Here is a 23181-nt window from a genome sequence, read left to right as displayed (position 1 = left end):
TACCTAGAACTATTTTATATTCTATAATATAATATAATATAGTATAGTATGATATGTAATATTATAATACAATATAACATATATTAACAATTATATATATTATGTTACATAATATAGTCGGGGCGGGGTGGTCCCTAATCCCCAGAGTCTCGGGTTTCCCCGACCTACAGTGACAAGTCAAATTTCTATCTCTAGTTGTGATGTTGTACCCATTGGCAATGGCAACAAAAGCTAAAAGGGGTTAGGATTGATGTCTTCACCAAAGCCTCAACCTTAACTTTAACTTGACCCAAAAAATGGTAAATCCCTTAAACCTTCCCTCGGTTTTCTAGAAAGGCCTTAAATCTGAGTCCAGATCTGCTCCTCACACCAACTTCACAATGTGTCTCAGCCGCACATTGGGAACATCTCCCATACTTTGTGTTGCTATTCATGAGGAGATGTTCCCAATACACGGTTGGATGGACCGTGAGGTTGGTGTGAGGAGCAAATCCCAATTTCTTAAATCTCCCCTGACTTTAGGGGATAAAGGGACTTTTAAACCCTTTTCATTACTTTTAAGTGGTTAGAGACATTATATGTCTGTTATACCCATACTAATTCTTCCAATCAAGTTAGTATGTTTTCTTAATTTCAACTTTATCCTTGAACTGTTATATGAACAAATATGTTTTAGTATTTGTGTTTTTACCACATAAACAAACCCTTGGAGCAAAGAGAGGTTTAAGTTTTTTTCTTTTGTAAAAAGTTTTCAAGTTTTTTTGTTAAAGGTTTAGAGATATTTCAGTCATCGAATATTTGATGATTTTATATAAGGGTAAAATTGGTATTATAATGTTTAAATCCATGACATCAGTGGTTGCTGTGAGGTTTCTAAGGTAAAGTGAGAGAAGGAATATATAAGTCCCCATGGCTCAATTTAGGAGTACAAATACAAATATGTAAAGTGCAAAACCTTGTATTTGCGCTGTGCATATTTGTATTTATACTCTGACCAAACTGAGCGTTTATCTCCAAAAGTTGGGGGAGGTTTAAGGCCTAAGGCCTTATCATAAACTCCCCTCCAAAAAAAAAAAAAAACTGAGGATATAAGCTCTGCACATTCCAAAAATTCTTAACCACTGTTGTTACACTTGGCTAGAATTGATCTGTTTTATTGTTGAATGGAGAATTAGCCCGAGGGCTTTCAGAAATTAGGTAAAAAAGACAAAGCAGGTATGCATATCATAACGTACACAAGACCATGCTCACAGTGTCCTCACAGCCACTTGCAACCATGTATTAGGAATATCTCCATACTTGTATATTTTTATTCATGGGGGATATTCCCAATGCACAACTGCAAGTGGCTGTGAAAATGGTGTGAGCGCGATCTTGTGAATTGAATCTGAGTTCTGTGGCTCCCTACGTTTCCCCCAGCACCACCAGAGGCATTAAATCCCTGCCCCATAGGTTCAGCTAGCTAGCCTAGCTTGTCCCTCGAAAAGTCTCATCTGTCCGGTTTGCTTGTTCCGCCGGCTGCCGAGACGATTTTGCGTTCCCATTCCGCCTGGTAAAGCCTAATGAAAGGATCAAAGGTAGAAGATTAATAAAGATGGACTTTTCTTTTCTTTTTTTTTTTTTGGTAATGAAGAATTAGTATGACCTTACTCATGTGATGCTTTAGATTAAAAATGGAAGATATTATGATAATTTAAAAGACTATGGCATAATAAATTTATTAGTTAGGCATCTATGTGCATATGAACACCTTTTTTCTTAATTTATGCACTAAATCATAGTTATTCACTACAAAAAAATAATTGGTGGAATTTGAGAAATTGAAGAAATGGGAAATGGTACAAACAATCCATTTCTTGTGTTATTTAATTCAAAGGTAAAACAAGCTATTAAACAGAAAGAAAATAAAAAAAAAAGATCAAAGGCAAAAGGGTAAATTACGTAAACCTCCCTGTACTTGCCATGACCTAATAGTTTGGACGGTCACTCGACATTCTTATAAAAGAGGACAGGATCAAACCTGTATATGTGCAGGGTCTCCATGGTAATTTCACTGGGGATGCTGAATTGTTTTGCGGCCATGGTTCCAAGTAATGTGAACTCCAGTGGACCTCACGTGCACCCTTTTTGTTCCCACCCCATGAGCCCTCCTGTAATTTGTGTAATGTAATACCCTTGGTTGTGTTCTGTGTCTGCTTCATCATGCTTACTTTAGCCATGTAAGCTGAGATATAACTCAGGCAACATGTCAACCAATATGTGCAGTTGAACAACAGGCTCACACTCCAAATACAGGAGAATATGTATTTTCTTGTGAATCTTGGCATGTTAAAGGTGGACTGCAAAGATCACCTAAGCCAAAATGCCCATTCAACAAAACTATTCTAGACATCCAGTCTACTTCTCTGTAATCTTGTTTCTGCAAGTTGCATGCTGTATTTTACTTGAAAAATCAGAAATTACATGAAATTTGATCTGGTATTATCATCATGTTAGGGAATGTCATGCATACTAGTAAAATGAGCGAGATGCATAATGTTGTTGTCTGCTAAGATCTTTTGATCATGGATGGAGACCACAAAAATTGCTACTATCTCTAAAGCCCCTGAACTCAACCATTTTTTCCCACTTGGGCTAAAATGAGGGAAGATGCTGATATATGGGAAGATAATATAGATTCTAGTTCTGCAGTTGATAGCACTCTTTTATGTAAGCAACATTTGTTTTAATTAGAAAAATGGAACCACTATTAAAGGAGAAGAAAGAACTGCTTACCTCCTTGAATTCCTTGAAGATGGTTTCTAGGCGTGACTTGGCGTTTTGGTTTTCCAATTCTAAGTCAGTAAACCATTTGGTATCTCCCTTAAACACCTTAAGTTTGGGTACACTGTGGGTCCCAAGAGGAAGCTTGAAGTGTGGACACCCCCATACGTATAGAACTTCGAGAGAAGGCAGATCTAGTATTACCCCAGACTGGTTGAAGTTCCTCAACTTTGTGAGGGCCATTAGTACCAGAGTTCTTAATCTAGGAAATATAAGCCTGTCTACAACTTCAATGGCATCATCTAAGATGATCTCCTCCATTTTTTCACATTGAGATACCTCCAATTCTTCCAGTTGTTGTAGCCCTTGTACTAAGCTCGGCCAGAAGAGGTTCTTGCATACAATTACCTTGAGAATCCGAAGGTTCTTTAAATATGCAAGTGATGATAAAGCAGGTGCATTCTTGATATTGAACTTTATTGATCCTGTCAAGCTTCTTGCTTCTATTTCCATTGCATACTCTATTATTTTCTCCATCTTATCACAATGTGAAATGAGAAGCCGCTCCAATTGTTGAAATCTCTGGGCTAGAGTTGCTGAGAATAGATTTGTTAAATTATGACAATAATTTATCTCTATTACTTTAAGGTTTTGAAGGCTTCCAAGTGGTATGTCCCCTTTCCATATTTCCCTCAGGTTCAGCAGATGTTTCAATTTTAATTCTTTCAATGTGGATAACAGGGCAATACCTTCCTGAAGTTCCTTTGAGTAAAATAGAAACTTCAACTTATGGCATTGATCTACTTTGAGTTCTTCCAAAATTTTCAACCCTTTTAGCAAGGGGTGTGACAAAATTTCATCCAGACGGTGACATTTTTGAACTCTTAGAACCTTCAGGTTTCCAAAAATTCCATTTGGCAGGGGTCCATGGCAAAGGCAAATTTGTTTCAGGTTCTCCATATTTTTGAGTTGTAATTTCTCCAGACTATTAAATGTACTCTGAGGAACACCTGCCTCCTCCATGATATTTATGAGATATTCCATTTCAGAACAATCTTCAACATGTAATGACTTCAGGCCCTTGACACCACATACATCTAATATCACGAGGTTCTTGATCCTATCACAGCCAATCAAGCTTAATTCAGCTGTTTTCATTAACAGCATCTTGATCCAATTGGCAACTGGAATAGACAGGTTTTTCAGGTACATATAAGTTGGGGATGAACTCTCATGGTAACTAGAATCCACAGATATGCAGAACTTTGCCAAGTTGTTTGAAGAAAAGGGGATCACCTTGGACAAACATCTAGTATTTCCTACCTGAACATATAGAACAGTCAAGCATTCCAAGGATGTTAACTCTGCAAAGCTAGCATTACTGCCACTCCCATATCCTTCTACCTCCCACCCATAAAAGCTGTGCTTCATGTTCAATTCTTCTAATCGAGAAAGACTTGAAATCACATTTGGTGGTACTGTTTTAAGATTATAAGTATGTGACAAGTCTAAAAGCTTTAAATTGCTTAACTTTCCTATTTCTTCTGGCAACTTCTCAATCTTGGATCCACTTAAGCTAAGTAGCTGGAGTGCGGTCAACTTCCCAAGCATTGATATATCTGTTAATGAAGTACAAGAATCAAGACAAAGTGTGTGGAGATTCATTAGGCATGGGAGTGATGGTGGCAATGATGAAATATGGGTGCAGCTCAAATCCAAAGCTACAAGGGATTTCATTGCTCCAAAGAAATTTACAGGAATTTCCCTGCTTGATTCATTATTTTGTAGCAATAATGTTAGGAGCTCCGGACATTCCAGCTGTTTGGGGAGAACACTAATTTCATTATACATTAATGAGATCGTCCTGTACTTCTCCAACTTCTTTTCTGGCCAAGCTCTCAATCCCAGACCTGATTTTACCATAAACCCATGGTTATGGTTTGATGAAATATATATGGCAACATTGCGAACAACATCATGCATCTTTACAACTTCATCCCCATCTCCACCTAACAACAAGCAAGAAGCTTTAAGATTATCAATCACTGTATGCACCCTTCCCCTTGCTTCTTCCAAACTGTCAGTGTCACTAAATAGCCCCTCACCAATTACATATTTCACCAGTACATCCATACTAATTTCGTAGTCTTCAGGAAATAGACTGCAAAGCAAGAAGCACAACTTGGCCTCTTCACTTTCTAAATAATCATAGCTCAATTTCAGACATGAGTACACCTTTGCTTGCATTCCTGTAATGTTTAATGGGATCGATTTGCCGAGTTGCTGAGCTGCATCAACCCATACATTTTTGTTCTTGTTTCGCAATGCTCTTCCAAGGGTTACAATAGCTATGGGCAAACCCCCACATTCCCCAACTATTGCCCTTGCAACAGCATGCAAACTAGGAGAGTCAACAGCATCCCCAGCCTTCTTCTTGAACAAATTCCACGAGTCCTGTTCTGATAAGACCTGGACAGGAATGCATACTTGGCTTTCCATCTCATTGCATACATCTAGACTTCGTGTGGTTAGTACCACTTTGCAACCCTTATCATCATCTCCAACTGGTATTCCTACCTTGACCAAGTCCAATCTAGTTCAAACATCATCCAAGATTATGAGAACAGAATTTTCATTCTTCAATCTCTTCGACAGTCTACCAGCTCTGACCAACTGACTCGTTTCTTCGAATTTCAGGCCTAACATATCCGCAATTTCGCCTTGAATCCTCTTCAAATCCGGATTCTGTGATACAGTAGCCATCACCACCTGGTCAAAAAACTTAGCCTGTTTGGCTTGCTTTCCAACTTGTTTTACCAATGTTGTCTTCCCTACTCCTCCCATTCCATATACCCCAACAATGAAATTTCCCTCTTCTGTTAGTGCCTCCATAACTTGCTTCATAGCTAATTCCATGGACTGGAAAGCATGAAAATCTCGGATGGCAAAGAATCGAGACTGGGAGGAGCTGCTAGGGAGGACACACTGTTGAAATTGCCACGTCCTTGGAGATCACAAACGCAGGATACTTCCTCTCTTGCTTTCTTACTAAGTCTGTAGCGCGAGCTCCAATTGGGAATCCAACCATTGACACAGTTGTCTTCGATGGGTTCATTAATGAATTTAGCAACGGCGCCTTCAATGCCGTCTACTTCCACCAACCAGTTTTGCACTACATCGTCAATCACTTCTCCTTTCCTACGGGCTTCTTCCACAGATTTTTTAACCCCATCTCTAATCCTTCCCAATTCAGCCATTTGACTGTTGAGGTCGTCGATGTTTCTCTTGTAATGGACAAGATAGATAATTTTGCGCTTCAGAGACACAACAACAACCTTTCCAATTTCTGTAAGAGGTGTAACTAGTATACCCAAGATTGCCATTGCCATAGCCATTTGGCGTTTATAGGATACAGGAGGCGATACAATATCAAAAGTAACGATTCAAGCTCAACTTAGAAGAGAATTGTCAAGTTAGTGACAGAGAAGGAAGAAAACCACGTACCTTTTCTTCTATGCTTTTAGTAATCACCTCATCAAGCTGAATTGATACAGATTGCAGAGGAGGGGTCTTGATTCCGGAGAGACGGTATTTGGGAATTTCAAAACCGTGGAACATGAACTCGGAAGGGAAGCTGAATAAGGGATGACTTTAGAATCTAAACTAAGGGGGTCAACGATGTAACCATCAACTCACTGAGTTGTACATTTGAGAAACCATACAGCTTAAACTTTTAAAAAAATCTTATATGTGCCTATGTGCATTGTTGACCTTTCCGAAGCTAAGTTTAACAGATAAAATGTAAAAGACAGATATTATACTTGTTCATTAAATTTTCAAAATGTACCATTTTCACTTCTTCTTCTTCTTCGCATTTGAACTCTATTTGAAATCTAATGATCTTTTGGTCATGCCTACCTTTTAGTTTCAAAGGATTAGGGCTAGGGCTTTACAGAATTAGAGTTATATATGGCCGAGCTTGGAAGAGAGAATTGTTGCTATGATCATGGCTGGTGGACCATAAAAGTATAAAATTGGTTAGTGGACAAGCAACAACAAAAACCTCTTCTATGTACACCTCTCCTCGGCATAGATTGTTTTCCCCTCGGGAGGAAAAAAAAGGTAAAAGACGACTTAAACCACATCATCAGGGCATTAATGTCATTTTATTACATTTGAAATGTGTCTAGTTTTTCAGATCCTCTAATCCATGGTTTTCAAAACCGGACCGGATTGGATGGTCAAACCGAAAAAACCGGGAACCGGTTACCTGATCGGTTCTGTTTTCCCCCAGAATTGCTTTTTTCTCCAAAATCGTTGATTTTAGTCAACAAACTGTTGAACTGGCTAATTATCCATTTGAACAGTTGTGACCGTTTTCTAATTTTTTTGTCAGAACAGGCCGATCGTTCAGGTTGAACAGTCGGACCATTCAAACCGGTAACCAGACCGCTGACCGGTTCGATCACCGGTTCATTTTTAAAAACCATTCTCTAACCACATTCAAATACAAAAGCTAATGACATATGGAAAAAAATGAAGTTTTTAAACCTCATACATCTAAAAAGTGTTATCAAACACCACCTAAGACATCCTTGTTTGCTGATGTCATCAGACTAAGACCTCCCTTCCGATAGTAATTTGTCAAGATCCTTTTAAAATGTGATATATATGTCACTAATTTTTTTTCCAAAAACCCAATATTACCCTAATCCCTTTTAACCAATTTTGCTCAACTGATATAGTAATTGGCACTCATTCACAAAATTCCAAAACGTTTGTGATTCATGTCAATCATGCTATGAATAAATAACAATTTTCAAAAGCAACAACAATAAAGAAGAGATGCAAGTAGAAAAATGAAGGAACCAAATTTATAGTATCCTTCTCTGACCCAAAATGACTATTACATTGAAGCCATTATCTTTTCTTCTCTGCTCATAGTTCTTTAATCGCCTAGACAACCTTGAGCCCTCTTTTAATTGTTGGTAAAGAAGTAAATAAGTAAAAGACAACAGCAGCATCACTGCTTCAGCTGATGATCAACAATGACGAGGAGAAGCATACAATAGCTTTGTAGGTCAACTCAATTGCATTGATTTCTTCTAGCATTGAAGGGATGAGAAATCCATCATATGGATGCCCAAATCTTGCGGAATAAAGGGGCGAATTTCAAAAATTTTTCTCTCCCTTTCAACTGGGAATCGCATTCCCTATTTAGAAAATCATATTTTCAAGGATCAATTTTGAACCATAAACTGGACCAGATCTGAACCAAAAGGAGTAGGAGAGGATTATACCTGATACGGAGAAATAATATCTCCCAACGAAGGTGTTCACGCCCAAGGAAGGATCCAAAGACTACTCCCACTGAAGATGGCGTAGTGCAGGATGGAGCAGAATCAACAGTGTTCTTCTCCAAGAACTCTGTCATTCACAAGAAACAACAGGATGGCACGTGAGCACAGCTTCCAATCAATTCTTTCACAAAGAACTGATGTCAAGATTGAATCTTGACTTCTCCCACAGAGTTGGAGATCGAACTGGATGCCTGGCGGCTGCAAGAAGGAGGCGGCAAGAAAGATTTTCACAGGGATTGCAGAAATCTTTCTTCTGGGATTTCAGCTCTGAAGAGAATGTGAGTATCTGTCTCTAAAGGCTGCCACCCCCTCCATCTTTTGTAATCCTAAAAGATCAGCTCCTAATCCAATTAGGAGCTGTTGATCCAAATCATATTTGGATCAGACCTCTCTTTAGGTGATAAGGATAAACCCTTATCTTATCTGCAGATTAGATCAGCCTTCTCATAATCTCATTAGGAGGTTTCTAGATCTGAATCATATTCAGATATGGACTCTCTGAGTGGATAGGGTTAAGACTCTATCCTATCTGCTGATTCATCTCAGAATTCGCCCATATTTAACTTATTAAATAAGTCTAGTTCGAAATGGGCTTTAGGCCCATTAAGCTTATGTGTTCACTTAACCTTCCTAACTGCTGCCCAGTTGGGCTTTCTTGTATGGCGTGGGACCCAAGCATTGATCTACACATCAGCCACATGGGTTCGGCCCAGCCTTTGTTACAAGGCCTGGCCGAATACACTGTTATGAACAGTGCACCCCTTGAAACCCATCAATTGGGCTCTATGGGCCCAACACTTACCCTAAGTGGTCCCTGGGCCAAGCCACCTTGTAACACCCAGGGACTGTGGGCAGATGCAAGATTAGCCCATCAGGTATTATCCTCAATGGTCTTACACTTAACCTCTTAGCCCATAATGATCATACACTGCCCGACAAGAGAGGACCTCTCCCTCGGCTGCAAGGAACAGTGTTGCACTCTTTACTTATATCCCGGGAATTAAAACCTTTTTGCAAACATTTTAGAACCTTAAAATATATATTTTTTATATCTCATATAAAATATACTTTGCAAAACAAATCTCAACGATTGAAATCGGCTGCCGGCAGTCTTGGTTTCCATCAGTGAGAGTGCATCCCCGATCTTTACCTTTGTCCGACAAAGGGGCTGATCCTGTCACTATGATCACCCACTCAAATGAATTCTCAGACTATCCCAACATACCCAGGTTTTGACCCCCGCTAAGGATCTCATTGATTGGTGCATCAAAGACAACCCAATCCGACACCCAATACAGTATCATAATCGAGTATAGGGGTCAGGTGTAACTTTCCAGTTCTGTCCATTAATCTCCAAGGTCCAGGGCAATACTGGAAATCTGGTCCAGTTCAAAGATTCAATTAATCCTACACTGTATGTGCCTAGGGTCTCACTCTGGTAGCTGAGACAGGTCACCCCAACCGACTTGGTGGCACAATAGTGTCAGCCTTATCAGGATAGGTCTCCCCAGATCGACCCACTGGTTGTGAACATTCTAAATTAACACGAGTCTCATTAAGTGTCCAGTTTAAGGGTATTACATAGAAACATATAAAGAGAACATGAATCAAATATGCACTTTTATTCATTTACAATAAACTCATAAAGTATATCATTCTGATTGAAGCTAAGGGCATACAAAACTGTCCAACAGGCATAACTAGCACTTTTGCCCTTTGTGGAATAAGATTAAGGCTGCATTTGGCATTTCTTATTTTAAGGATACATCTCTTTTTTTTTTTTGCGATTAAAAACTCATTGTTTCATAGGGATATTTTAAGTACAAAAGGAGATAAGTCCTTAAAAATAAGGATAACAAATGCACCATAAGTGTGTCTTGTCTTTTTCAGATAGCTTAATTGTCTCAGCTTTTTTATGATAATGGACTTTTTATTGATTATCTGTAAGAGGTCTTAATTAAATCTAAATTTATATCATAGGCTTCGTTCACTTTTTGGTAAGTTACTTATATGGATAAATGCAATTACCTGAGTAAGTTTTCCTAGGAAATACTTACTCGAATAAGTGCATTTACCCATGTTCTTTTATTTCTTATGCAAATAAGGCAATGCCCATTTTAATCATAAAAATCCATTATCCAAAGATGCATTTTTGTCTCATTTAAGTGTTGGCAACTTTACTCCTAGGTGGAAAAGTTATTTATTCAAAATAAACTTTCACTGGTCCCACATAAATTTGAAAAAAAAAAAGAACATGGGATTTTTAGTCAATGAGAACCAAAATCCCACTGACCAACATTCCCCTTCTCAAAATCCAAAAAAAGAACACCCCCATAATTATAGTTTGAATGTTGTTACCACTGTAAGAATTTGATCTCTGATGTTTCTTCAGATAAAGTTAGATTGCAAGACAGAGGGTTTGTGCTCATGAGCATTTTATAGATGGCAAAAAACAAGAAATTTTCTTTTTCTTTTGTTAGGCGTATCTCAGGTTTTATTACTCAATTTTTTTTTCTGTTATTACTTTTGTATGTGTACTGGGTATTTTTAAATATTTGGTTTACTTGAACATGATTTATGCCTTTTCAATAAACCATACCCACATCATTATGATCCAATATTAATTAAAACTTCAACGTCTTCAACTTTGGTGATGGGACTTTCTGGTTATGAGATTTATGGTTAAGCTTCAACATTGTTCTCCATCAAAATGCAAGTAAATGGTATTCCCTTTTGTTTCTGCATGGCTACTCGTCTGGTTAGAGGTTTGGGGAAGTTTCAATATTCTTTTGGTTAATTTGAGTGAACTGTACATTTTTTTTTTAAATTGCTACAGTTGAGGTACGTGGTTCTCTTTGAAAATTTGAAAACTTAGTTAAGGGTAAAATAGTCTTTTCATAGACTCTATCAAACAGGCCAGCACATTTTACCGATAAGGGGGGCCATAAGTATTTGTGAAAACCCTTGGGGAGGTTCAAGTCTTTTACCCAAAAAAAATCATAACTCAGAACTCCAAATTAGTGGCTCTTCCAAAACCCTAAAATAGTGAAATTTCAAAACAATTGTGATATTTTCGGCGTGTTCACTGTGACAAAGAGTTCGACTTGGGGGCAGGAATCAAGGAAGCTGGGTTGGGTTCTGGTTAGACAAAAATGCTGGAAGATATGAAATTGGGAGAAGATTGAGAAGGTTTCAGGAGTTTGGTGACAAAATAGATGATTATCTCCTACTTCTTCCGTTCTCTTACTTAAAACCAATTTTGGTTGAATTAGATCAGGATTTCGATTGAAAAATTCAAAAGTTTGGTAACAAAACATTGTTATGTTTCTAATGTAGTAGAACCTCATGGTTTCAAAAAAAAAAAAAAAAAAGACAATCTTTAAACATATATGGATAATGATGAAGGAGAATTTGGCCCGACCTCGTGACAGAGAGACACATGGACGTGACTCAGTGTAAGCGATAATTCGTCGTAATCAGATCGGCACGTGGACATGACTCAACACAAGTGACAACTCAGCATAAATCAGCTCGCTACAAAGCGAGTTCGGGTAAGCTGGTACCCCGAACTAAGGTCACTTCGAGCAAAGATCATCTCGGTAATAGATCGCAACAAACGAAACCAAGTTCGTTACAAATCGTGCCCGGACAGATGGATCACCTCGGTCCAAAGGCACTTCGGCATTCGTGCCGGGGCAGACCTAAGGAGCACAAGCTCGAGGATCTCGCTACCAGTCAGCTTGCCATCAAACAACTCGATGTCCTACAGGCGACTCGCCTACCATTCAGACCTCCGAGTGACAACCTCGAGGAGCACACTACAATACTATGTATCCTACAGGGTCGTACCTCGTAACAGTCACATTAGTTCACCAACTCCCCAGTTCTGACGGGAAGGGACAGTATTACCGTTTGACGGCATGGGACAGTATTACCGTTTGACGACGTTTCACCCACCTAACACGCAAGCAAGTCCCATCACAGCTGGGATCCAGTAATTATTCCCCCAACCCGCTTGGACCCCAGTATATAAAGACTCCGCCCCCCCCAGGGGCGAGGTACGTTCTATTCTTATTGTTGTGTGTGTAATCTTCGCTCTCTAGCTCTCTCACTGATATCATCTTCAATCTCTCTCTATTACTATTGTGCTCTAATTTAGCCATCGGAGTATCCTCGCCGGGTGAGCCACCCCGGGATCTCTGACTCATCTCTTTCAGGAACCCAGTTCTCATTGTTGTTGGCAGTCAGATCATATCCAGCAAGGAGCAGCCGGATTACGCCACATCAAATAAAATTGGTATTATAAAAGCATTTGGAGATATTAATAGTTCTAAATGGTTCATTGACAGAGGTCAATAATACATATAAATTGTTTTTAAAAATTTAGGGAAATTATCTAAAACTCAACATGAGTTTTCAACATTTCTCTTAAACTCACCACAACTTTTCAAAAATCTAAAACTCACCATGTCAGTAAGTTTTTATTTTCCAAAACTCACCTCCCGTTAGTGCACCGTTAATGCTTCTTAACAGAGGTGGCCATGTCAGCATAAATAACAATTTTCATGACCAAATTACCCTTGAATGGTGAGTTAGAGGAAAAATGGTCTTTTTCAGTTTTCAATTTTCTTGTTTTTTACATTTTAGTATTTTTTTTATAATTTCCAATGTTTTTTTTTACATTTTTCTATTTTCTACAATCTGTAAATTTTCCTATATTTTTTGTTAGTTATTTGTAATTTATGTGTTTTTCTATAATTTTTGGTGTTTTTTCTACAATTTTTATTTTCTGATTTTGTTTTTCAATTTATATAGTTTCTATAATTTGAAAATAATTTTTTATATTTTTTTTGTAATTTCTATGTTTTTATGTATTTTATATTTGAAAATATTTTTTTGAACATTTCCTTTTTTTTCATGTTTAAATATTAAAATGGTAATATATTAACACCCGCTAGTTTATTTATCATCAAGTTAGTGACATGGTGAGTTTTAGACATTTTTAAAATTTGTGGTGAATTTAAAAGAAATACTGAAAACTTATGGTGAGTTTTAGACAATTTCCCAAAAATTTAAGGTATATGATGACCCAAATTTATTGTTATCATCTCTATATAAATTTGTTACCTATTTGACCAATAGACAATAGCCTTAATTAAGATTGTTGGAATGTGTCAACTGTTCACTCTGCTCTAAATAACCCTTCTCTTAGGTAACGTGGTGGTAGGCTCTAATAACATTTGCTACACTAATAACCTTAAGACTGTTGGAATTAAGTGTGTTTTACAACCAATTCGGTATGGCTTGGAGAAAATTTCAAATCAAAGTAATAAAATACGGTCTGAAGAATTTTCAGACCAAACCATTTTTTTTATTACGGTGGATGCAGTTTCTAATCCGGTCTGGGCCATTTTATTGAACTTAACCTAATAATAATAATAATAATAATAATAATAATAATAATAATATAATAATAATAATAATATATATATATATATATTATTAAAGTGCGCTAAGACAAATACTTTAACATCTTTGGATCATTTACATTGTGTTTGGTTTGAAAGAAAAAATAAGGAAAGGAAAGGAAAGGTAGGGAAATCTTTACAAACCTTATATAAATTTGTTTACCTTTTTCTTCAAACCAAATATAGCCTTAGTGTCGGCCTGAGGAACCCGGACCTACATGAGTTGAAGTTGTGAATCGTAATTGGCCGGGGTATTATGAATAGAGCAGTTGCCCTCTATGTCTACACTATGTGGAGAGTGTATCAGTTCCAATGCTCAATGGTACAACTAGTAACTTTAGAACTGATGATACTACTAAATTAATCCACCATTGGATTTCTATATGGTGGGAAATAGATAATGATGAGGGGTAATTTGGCACGACCTAGTAAATAAAGGTCACGTGGATGCGATCTGCCTGTATGATGACAACTCAGCAAGGGAGCCTAGTCAACAGTATGCGGAGTTCGGATGTTTGGCCACCTCGCTGCCTAATCGAGTCCGGGGCCTAGGAACCGAAGTGATACGTAATAAATTCCAGTAGCTTCCCACCATACTTCAAATATTACGGGATCACACCGCATAACGGAAAACCTTATCTTCTCCCCGCCCGGATCGGGTGGCGACAATAAGGTTCATTGATTGATACATTACTCCCCGACTAAAGCGGAAACGGATCTCGTCTATTTAGGTCGCAGATCTTGGAATTGTTTTGTAAAACCCACGATAGCTCAGCTATATAAAGGCATCAATCCCTCCATGGTCCAAATACGTGCGATTACTTGCATTTAAGCTCTCTAGAACTCAAATTCTAGCTCGCAACCACAACAGAATACTGACTTAAGCATCGAAGCGACCTCCCCGGGTCATCCACCCCAGTTACTCTTATCTTTGTTTTGCAGTTTTGCTCCAACTCATCATTTGAGTATGTTCAGGCAACCCTCCAACTAGGAGCTTCCAGATCGCTCATCATCAATTAGTGTCGTCTATGGGAAACGATCAAAAGGTCATCCCAATTTTTTGCAGTCTCAAACTCAGCCTCAACCTTAATGGCATCATCCAGCCACAATAGTAAGGGTAACATGAACATCACTAGGGGGCAAGAGCAGCAGATAGTCACTCCCCAAGGGTAACATGAACACACCATTCCTCTGACCGCATCCGGGGTCCCATCACTGCCTGCACCCCACGCTACCTAGCAGGTGAGTGTCCCGCTCCCCCAGGTGAGCACCACATTCTCAGAGCCTTCTGTGATTCCCCCTGGGATAGGGCACTCCCAGTTTAGCGACCTCGTCCAGTGCGTTCGGACAATGCAGATTCAAATGCAACAGATTCATCAGTTCCAACAATATTATTTTTATCAATAGTATCAGCAGTAGTTCCCACCACTGCAACCAAGCCAACTGGCGAACAACCAACGCCAGTCTCCTCCCCGAAGGGAGAGAACTTCGCAAGTACCGAAGGGTGTCGTAGGTGACCGACATACTCCCCCTTCTTCCCGAAGAGAAAACTCGAGGAATAGGCCCGAACCCATCCAGCCCGAGTGGCGCAACTGGCAGATTTCCCATGTGGAGCATCTGCCCGAGGTCCGAGGTGCGGGCTCCAAGGGAGACCCCTCGGTTCCTCGCAACAGCCAACATCGAACGCACGACAAAGAGGAAGCGGCGAAGAGAATCTCTGGACCAGCTCACCCCACCATTCGAAGTAAGACTAAAGTGCCTAACAACACGGAGGCCGACATTACAAATGTCGCTCCACCAAAAAAAGCAGTAGCGGCGACGTCGCAAGACTCGTCGTTCATCAGCAATGAATGATCCAGCAGCAAAGCCCAGCCATCCAGGGGATCAAGGTCAGGAAAGAGAGGAGGTGAGCTCGGTGGCCACAGGAACAACGCCTTCTCTTTTGAGCCGACCTTCCCCCTGTCACCCGAGCTCCTAGCGGCCCCATTGTCGAAAGATTTCAAGGTCTCGCCGCTAGACAAGTATGATGGGTCCTTTGATCCTAATGATCATGTGGATGCATTCTAGTCCCAGATGCACCTCGTTGGGGCCGACGAGGCTTGTATGTACGTGGTTTTCTCCACCACGTTCAAAGGAGTAGCTCGGACTTGGTACAAAAACCTAGCGCCAGGTTCCATCAGGAGCTTGGCGTAGTTCGCAGATATGTTTACAGCCCACTTCATCACTAGTAAGAAGTACTCGAAGTCACAGGAGAGGCTTCTGAACGTGGTGTAGAGGGAGGGAGAGTCAATTCGCAGTTATATCAAACGCTTCAACAAGACATGCCTGTAGATACCGAACCTTGACCCAGCAGTATGTCTCACCGCAGCACGCAAAGGCATCACCCACAAAGAGTTCAAGTGGCACATCGCGGCCAACAAACCAAAGAACATCACCAAGTTCCTCCAATTGGCAGATCAGTTTATCAGCACTGAAGAGGAAATAAACCAGAAAACTGACAACTAGCTAGGAGAAAAGAGAAAGAGAGAGGAAGAAGGGACGAACAACAAGAAAAGAAAAAAAAAGTAAGTCTCCCAAGTGAAGAAGCAAGTCCCCGAGCTCGAGAAGCAAATCCCCCTCACGAAATTACAGGTCGGGTCAACGTTCCAAGACCCCTCTAGTGGAAAGGGTGAACTATACTCCCTTAAAAGTGAAGCGAGGATAGATCTTAATGGCAATCAAGGACTCCTCTATCATTAGATGGCCACCCAGACTCCATGGAGACCCAACGATCAGGAACCCGAACGTCTATTGTCACTTTCATCGGGACCATGATCACAACACAGAAAACTGTAGAAACCTCTGTGATGAAATTGAAGAACTGATCCGTCGTGGGTACTTGAAAAAGTACATTCTATATGAGGAAAATGAATAGGGGAACCGATAGGGAGATTGGAAAAAAGATGCCCCAGAGAGCAGCAGATAGAATGAGCAGCCACCACACCCGTTACCAGAAGAAAGATCGATCCGTGGGCTGATTAATATGATCACCGGGGGATCTATTGTAGCGGAGTGCACAATAGCGGCTGGGATAACATCATCCCAAGAACTAAAGCATGAAGCAGAGAACCCACCCAAGCGACCCCAGGTCGAAGAACCAATCTACTTTACCAAGGATGATGCCCGTGGGATCCAGTATCCTCATGATGACACCGTGGTCGTGAAGATGGTCATCAATGACTTTGAAGTAAGGCAGATCTTGGTGGACTCAGGTAGTTCGGCCGATATCCTCTTCAAAGAAGCCTTTGACAAGATGCAGTTACAATAGAATGACCTAAAACTAGCAGATGCCCCACTAGTAGGGTTCCGCGGAGAGGAAGTTAGGCCTATAGGTCGTGTCACAGTACCAGTGGAGGTGGGCATGTAGCCAAATATTGTTCGGTTCGAGCACACATTCTTAGTGGTCACTACTCCATCCCCATACAACGCAATCATAGGTCGGCCTATTACACATGTTTTATGCGCAGTAGTGTCGACTTACTATCTCGCCATGAAGTTCCCAACGGATTGTGGAGTGGGAGTAGTACGAGGCGACCAACTCGAGTCTCTGAGGTGTTATGTGGCTGCCCTCAAAGGAAAAGCAAAGTTAGCAGAGGACGTCAAATTGGAGCGACCGGCAGACTACAGCGAGGAGCGAGCTGCCCTGCTGGAAGAGACGGTCCACATACCGGTATCCGAGACCGAATCGACCAAGACTCTCCAAATCGGTGGACTCGTAAGCGAACCGCTCCGAAATCAACTAGTAAGTTTTTTACTCAACAATTTAGACGTTTTTGCCTGGTCCGCGGAAGAAATGCCCGGAATTGACCCTTGTGTCATAACTCAGAAACTGAATGTGGACCCTTTAGTTAGGCCAGTCCGACAAAGAAAACGCAACTTCGCTCCGGAATGGTGGAGGGTAGTCGATGAGGAGGTCGGGAAGCTCCTCGCTGTAGACTTCATCAGGGAGGTCCATTACTTGAGCTGGGTCGCAAACCTAGTACTCGTGAAGAAAGCCAATGGCAAGTGGCACATGTGCGTTGACTACACTGACCTGAATAGAGCCTGCCTGAAGGTTTGCTTCCCCCTACCCATAATTGACCGCTTGGTAGATGCGACCTCAGGGCACGAGTTGTTGAGTTTCATGGACGCCTACTCCGACTATAATCAGATCAAGATGGACACGGCTGACCAAGACAAAACTGCTTTTGTAACTGAATTAGGGCTCTACTACTATAAAGTTATGCCCTTTGGTTTGAAAAACACTGAAGCAACCTTCCAGCGACTTGTAAACAAAATTTTTGAACCTTTGATTGGCAATAAAGTGGAGTATTATGTTGATGACATGGTCGTGAAGACCCAGTTCTCTAAATCTTTAATTAACGATTTAGACGTTGTTTTACAAATTTTGAGAAAATATAATATGAAATTTAATCCAAATAAGTGTGTCTTCGGAGTCACTTCGGGAAAATTTTTAGGCTACAGAGTCATCCGACGTGGTATCGAAGCTAACCTAGAAAAAGTAAAGGCAACTATAGATATGAGACCACCTCAAAAAATAAAAGAAGTTCAGAGGCTGACTGGCCGGGTAGCATCCCTAAGCCATTTCATGTCTAAGTCGGTAGGTCGATGCCTCCCCTTCTTTAAAGCAATTAAAATGAATAAGACTTTCGAATGGACTGAAGAATGCCAGCTCGCACTTGACGAGCTGAAAAGGTATCTAAGTACCGCCCCAATTTTAACCCAACCTGAGGAAGGAGATGTTTTGAAGCTGTACCTCTCCACGAGTGACGAGGTAGTCAACTCGGTACTAATTAGGGAGTTAGACTGGGTTCAACGACCTGTCTACCATGTAAGTAAGGTACTGTAGGATGCAGAGACCAGATACCCCGACATCGAGAAGCTGGCGTACGCGCTAGTGGTAGCAGCTCAAAAATTACACCCATACTTCCAAGCCCATACCATCGTCGTCCTTACAGATAGACCTCTGAGGCACATCCTACTTAAGCCCGAGGTGTCCGAGAGGTTGACGAAGTGGTCCATCGAGCTTAGTGAGTACGACATCCGGTTCGAGCCATGACCAGCAATCAAAGCCCGTCTTGGCGGACATCATAGCAGAATGCACGTTCAGCGCACCGGCCCCTGAACTGACTGGGCCCGCTCGCACGTCGGAGGCATCAACCAATGCGACACAGGTCCCGATCATAGCAATACTGACCTGGGACGAGGAGCCCTGGATCCTCCATGTCGATGGCTCGTCCAACCAGTGAGGAAGCAGTGCGGGACTAATACTGTATGGCCCGAGCGAGGTGAAGCTGGAGTATGCTCTCCTGTTCGGATTCGAGGCATCGAATAACGAGGCAGAGTATGAGGCGCTAATTGTCGGGCTCAACTTAGCAAAGGAAATGGGAACGAAGCACCTCATCGTCTGCAGTGACTCTCAACTGGTAGTTAACCAAGTCAATGGTAACTACGAAACTCGTAACTCGACTATGGCAGCCTACTTAACCAGAGTTAGAGAGATCCTATCGGGCTTCAACTCCTACTTCATCAAACAAATCCCAAGGTCCGAGAATGCCGAGGCCGACGCCCTATCACGACTAGGGCTTCAACTCCTGACAACACTATGTGGACTATGTACATAGAGGACCTACCTCGGCCCAACATTCTCAGGGGGTAGAAGAGGCCGCTCCCGTGTTGCAAGCGGAACCGAGCTGGGTTGACCCGCTTGTTGATTATCTGCTCCACGGGACCCTACCTACAGAACACAATGCAACTCGGAGGGTAGAGCGTCAATCAGCCAAGTACGTCCTCATAGACGGACGACTGTACAGGAGATCATTCACGCTCCCCAACTTACGTTGCATGCGACCCACAGAAGCTGAGCTTGTACTTCACGATATCCATGAAGGTTTATGCGAATGACACCTGGGGGGTAGGGCCCTTGCCCAAAAAGCATTAAGGCCGGACTACTACTGCCCCACAATGAAAGCAAATGCACTCGAACTCGTCAAGAAATAAGATAGATGTCAGAGGCATGCCAATATCCTCCATCAACCTGCTGCCGATTTGAAGTATCTTACTAGCCTGTGGCCCTTTGCATAGTGGCAAATCGATATCCTTGGTCCATTTCTATTGGCAACCGGGCAGAGGAAGTTCTTAGTCATGGCGGTAGACTACTTCACGAAGTGGGTGGAAGCCGGACCGCTAGTAAGCATTACAACTCGGAACGTGCAAAATTTCTTTTGGAAAAACACCGTGTGCCATTTCGGACTGCCCAAAGTCTTGATTTCAGATAACAGGAAGCAATTTGAAGATATTAAATTTTAGAGCTGGTGCACTGAGATGGGGATTCAGAAGAACTTCACTTCGGTAGAACATCTACAAGCAAACGGGCAGGCTGAAGTAACGAACAGATCTATCCTCCATGGTCTGAAAGCTCATCTTGCATGAGCTAAAGGGTTGTGGGTGAACGAGCTACCCAGCGTTCTTTGGGCCTACCGGACTACCATCAAGGCAGCGACGGGTTAGACCCCCTTTAACCTCACATATGGTACAAAGGCGATGGTCCCGACAGAAGTCAAAGTGCTCACATTGCGACTTAAGGCTTATGATGAGGAAGCAAATAATGACGAGCTCTGTACTAACCTAGACCTCATAGAGGAGGTGCGAGACCTGTCCTACATCCGAACTACGGCATACCAGTAGAAAGTGGCTCGGTACTATAACGCCTGGGTCAAGAAGCGGCAGTTTCATGTCAGCGATCTAGTCCTACGAAAAGTTATGGTACCTGAGCCTGGTGTGGGTGAGCTCGGGCTGAACTGGGAATGTTTGTACTGTATAAGATGGGTGTACAGGGAATGAATGTATGAGCTCGAGACTTTGGAAGGGAAATTGGTACCTTGAGCATGGAACATTGACAACTTAAGAATGTACTACGTATGAACTCACTACTCTAGGTATAAGTTACTCATGAGATCACCGAATTGGTCAAAAAGACGACGAGCTGGAGAGAGGACTATAAGTCACTCCCAGAAGCCTAAGGGCTATGGTGCCAAGCTGATAAGAGACCTCAGCACGATAAAAGTCCTAGTCACCTCTTCGGCATAGGCAACTTAAAACCCAGTCACTTTGGCATGGGCAAGGCAAAGTAACCCAGGCACAGACAGGTTGGGTATGTACCCTACAATATCTGTTCACCCTGGCATACAATGACAATTAGATTATTCCTACTAGTGTCGAGCTTGCCAGCTCGGGAGTAATCTATACTAAGAAAAATTTCACTTCTATTTGGTTTAGCTCGCCAGCTCGGGAGTAATCTATACTTAGAAAAATTTTCACTTCTATTTGTTTTAACTCGCTAGATCGAGAGTAATCTACACTTAGAAAAATTTGCACACAAAGATTGCAAAATACTTGTATTTCATTGATAAAAAAAGAGAAAGATTACAATTGCCTAACCAAGCTCAGAGGCTCAGAACATCGAGCATTACAAAAGGGGGGGTCCAAGAAAAGAGGCATCAGTCTGTTCGGGGCTCTTCATCCTTAACGGAGACTTCAACAAGAGGATATGTCTCCATATGGTCCTCAACGGCACCGGTCTCCTCTCCCTCGTCATCAAGAAGGTTGTCATTGCTCTCCGCCTCGGAGTCCAGATCCTTGGTAGCTTCAACGGTTATCTCCTTGGTGATCTTTGACGTGGTGATGGCGCTGAGGTCAAGGTGGGGAAATTCACGCCAGGTCAACCACTTACTGAGCTTGAACCCCTTGCTGTAGCCCGCTGTCTCAGCCTCGACCAACCTTTCTCGAAGCTCCACTGAAGACTTGTACTCCTCAACTGCCTTAACCTTGGCCTCCTCCATCGCCTGAAAAAGGATTTTGGCCCGTTCCTTCACGTGGGCCTTGATTTTCTCGATCTCCCTCTTCAATGCCGCTTCACGCTCAACGAGCTCCTTCTTCTCTGTCATCAGCAGAGTTAGCAGCTCCTTCTTAGCTCGCGCATCATTCTTCAGTTGGTTGATTTCGTTGCGAGCTAAGTTAAGTTTGGTGTGGGCATTTTGGGAAGATTCCTCGGCTTCGAGAGTCCGCTTTAGATTCACATCGGAGTGGTACGCCAAGGTGTGGATAGAGGAGTTCACCTGCCAAGGGAAGAAAACAAGCATCAGTATACGAAAATCTAAGTATAAGGCAACTTGAAAGATAAGTTCAAGAACATACCACCATACAATGTGTGGCGGCTCGGGCCCCGAGCTGAGCAACTGGCAAGTCTTTCCAACGAGCGACCTCCTTAGTAAACACCGCGTCCTTGCTCATAAGAAGGCTGAACTTCGGAGTCAAAATTCTCCGGACTGGAGCATCATTGCCCGAAGAGGTGGTGATCATTGGAACAAGCTCCGAAGATGTAATCTCCTAGGGTATGCGGAGTGGGGTGGCCTTGACTGGGTCCTCCTCAACCAGATCGATTACGGGAGGCTGCTCGGTGACAGGTGGGTGTTTGGGCTCGGAAACAGCAACCTCAGTGGTGGTAGCTTCAATCTCGATGTAAGCCTTCTTGGAGGCTCTCTTCTTCTTCTTTCCTTTTTTCATGCTCCTGAAGAGCTCATCGGCGGGGATGTCGTCCATGGAAATTGCGATAAGAAACGAGCTAAGTCAGATACAATACTGAAGTAAAATGAATGGAAAAAGTACAATAAGTAGCAACCTACCAGGAGGACTTAAGCCGGCTTGCACGAGTTTCTCCTCGGTCACGAAGTTTTCGAACTTCAGGCCAAGCTTCGCCCAAGATCGGACCTTCTCCCTTGTCTTCAGGTCCAGTCTAATGCTGGGGTCCTGGATGGCTGCCCTCCAATGAGTTGGAAAAGGCCACCCATCGGTGTTGCGGACCACGAAGTAGCGCCTCTTCCAGGCTGGGAATTTTTTAGGGAGCTCGTGCAACAATTTGTACGCAGGATGAGGAGACAAGTAGTAAGCTCGTCTGTGCTCGGGCAGAACGCAGGACGAGTTCTTCTTAATGGAAAGGATCGAAGAGAAGATGTCGAGGTCAAGGGGACGGTTGTAATCATGGAAAAGAGAAATGGTCCCTATGATATTATGGATGGAGTTCGGGTGTAGCTGGTCTATGGTGATGTTAAAGAATTTAATGATTTCGATTATAAGAGGATGAAGTGGAAGATGCAGACCGGATACGAGCTGCTCCTCGAAGACCACGATCTCGTTGTGATCATGATCCCAAGGAAAGTTGCCTAAGGGGATGCTATACACAAAGTCGCTAGGGAGTCTGTACCGAGCTACTGAGGCTAGGAGCTTGTCCGCCATCATTGTCGACGGACCGAATTTGTCTGGAAGCTGACCTCTGTGTGAGGTGGAAGCTGATTTTCCAGAAGCTTCTCGCTCCTACCGAGGTGAGTCCGCCTCGGGCGGATTGAGGTCCACATCCTGTCCCGAAGTGACCACCTCGGCAGGATGAGGCTCCACGGTCTAAGCCGAGGTACCCACCTCGGCCCCAGCAGACTCGCCGCTCCCACCTAGAAGACTATCTAAGCTAAGGCTAGACATATTAAAGGGAAGGACAA

General features: G+C 42.1%; 1 pseudogene across 1 annotated transcript; it reads right to left on the bottom strand.

The window, feature by feature from the left end:
• Positions 1-1132: 1132 nt before the first annotated feature.
• Positions 1133-6736, bottom strand: LOC109114226 (putative disease resistance protein At4g27220; annotated as a pseudogene). Its single transcript, XR_016080989.1, has 2 exons — positions 2776-6736; positions 1133-1559 (listed from the first exon to the last, which is right to left on the bottom strand). The product of XR_016080989.1 is annotated as a putative disease resistance protein At4g27220 (transcript).
• Positions 6737-23181: the final 16445 nt, after the last annotated feature.

The sequence above is a fragment of the Nelumbo nucifera genome, chromosome 1 (assembly GCF_055504915.1).
Source record: "Nelumbo nucifera cultivar China Antique chromosome 1, China Antique-T2T, whole genome shotgun sequence".
NCBI lineage: Eukaryota > Viridiplantae > Streptophyta > Magnoliopsida > Proteales > Nelumbonaceae > Nelumbo > Nelumbo nucifera.
Note: the sequence above shows the minus strand (reverse complement) of the source record. Positions and strands in the feature narration are given on the sequence as shown.